General features: G+C 41.5%; 1 long non-coding RNA gene across 1 annotated transcript in view; it reads left to right on the top strand.

Moving 5' to 3' along the window:
- The first annotated feature begins 192 nt into the window (after positions 1-192).
- The window catches only part of LOC105534186, a 10,316-nt gene continuing 8,784 nt past the window's right edge, over positions 193-1,724 (top strand). The window contains exon 1 of the long non-coding RNA XR_001005226.1: positions 193-1,610. This is a non-coding gene — a long non-coding RNA (uncharacterized LOC105534186). The remainder of the gene's footprint in view (positions 1,611-1,724) is intronic.

Genomic DNA, 1,724 nt, shown 5'->3' on the forward strand with positions numbered 1-1,724 from the left:
CCAGCTACTCTGGAGGCTGAGTCAGGAGAATGGCGTGAACCCGGGAGGCAGAGCTTGCAGTGAGCTGAGATCCGGCCACTGCACTCCAGCCTGGGGGACAGAGCGAGACTCTGTCTCAAAAAACAAACAAACAAACAAAAAAGCAAAAACAAAACAAAACCAAAAAACCACCTTCCCTGAATATCCCAGCCCTCCTGAGCCTAGTCCCTTTGTGAGATTTGTCCCCATTTCTTGGACACCATATGAGAGACTTCAGTGGCTGAAGTGGGAGGATTGCTTGAGCCTGGGAGGTTGAGGATGAAGTGTGCTGTGGTCATACCACTGCACTCTAGCCTGGACAACAGAGCGAGACCCTGTCTTAAAAACAGCTACCACCAAAAACTATCTTGGAATTTGAATAGGATTACCTTAAATTTGTAGATTAATTTGAGAATTGACATCTGTACAACATTCTGGGAACATGGTATTTCACGTCATTTATTCATTTCTTGTTAATGTCTTTCAGAAGAGTTTTAGGGTTTCCATCATACAGATCTTACACGTCTTTTGTTACATAACAGATCTTTGTATTTTTCTTCCTAAATACTTCATACATTTGTATTGCCATTGTAAATGGGACTTATTTCCATTTTCTAATTAGTTATTGGTGGTACATCTGACAAGTATTTGACTTCTGTGTGCTGTTCTCTTGAATTTGTTTCTAGTCACTGTACTGAATTCTCATATTACTTCCAGTAAAATCTTAGTTGATTCCCTTAGGCTTCTTTTGCTAACATTTATTGTTTTATATGCAAATAATGATAGTTTTGCCTCTTCCTTTTAAATACTTACACTCTTTCCTTCCTTTCCTTTCTCTTTTTTTCTTTCTCAGGGCCTTGTTGTCACCCAGACTGGAGGGCAATGGTGTAATCTAGCTAACTGTAACCTCAAACTCCTGGGCTTAGGGGATCCTCCTGCCTCAGCTTCCAGAGTGGCTGGGACTACAGGCAGGCAGTGAAATTTTAAAACTTTTTTTGTAGACACAAGGTCTCGCTATGTTGCCCAGGCTGGTTTTCCTGCCACTTTAGAGCAGGTTTTCTTTTTTTCATACTTTTAAGAGTTTTTTATTAGGAATTGTCCATTGAATGTTAGCTAAAACAGTCAATAAAATGCATTAAGTGTCAGCTGCATGCAAGACCCTAAGTTAGATACAGTTAGCCCTCTTCATCAGCAGGTCCACATCTTCAGATTCAACTGGATAAGGTGAATATTTGAAAAAAGAAACAATAAAAATACAAATAGAAAGTACAGTATAACAACTGTTACCATTGTACAATAGCTATACGTTTTATTAGTGATGACCTAAAGTACGTGGGACCAGGCATGTTGACTGACACTTGTAGTCCCAACACTTTGGGAGGCCAACCTGGGCAGCATAGTGAGACCTTGTCTTTAATAAAAATAAAAAAAATAGCCAGGTGTGGTGGTAGGCACCTGTAGTGCCAGCTACCCAAGAGACTGAGGTGGGAGGATCATTGGAGCCCAGGAGGTTGAGGCTGCAGTGAGCTGTGATTGTGACACTGCACTCCAGCCTAAGTGACAGAGGACGATCCTGTCTCCAAGTAAGTAAAGTATATGGGGGGATGTATGTTGGTTATATGCAAATACTGCACCATTATATGTAAGGGATTGAGCATCCACAGATTCTGGTATGGTGTGGGGGCGGTATCCTAGAACCAGTCCCC

This window comes from Mandrillus leucophaeus, unplaced genomic scaffold (genome assembly GCF_000951045.1).
Source record: "Mandrillus leucophaeus isolate KB7577 unplaced genomic scaffold, Mleu.le_1.0 Scaffold1310, whole genome shotgun sequence".
NCBI lineage: Eukaryota > Metazoa > Chordata > Mammalia > Primates > Cercopithecidae > Mandrillus > Mandrillus leucophaeus.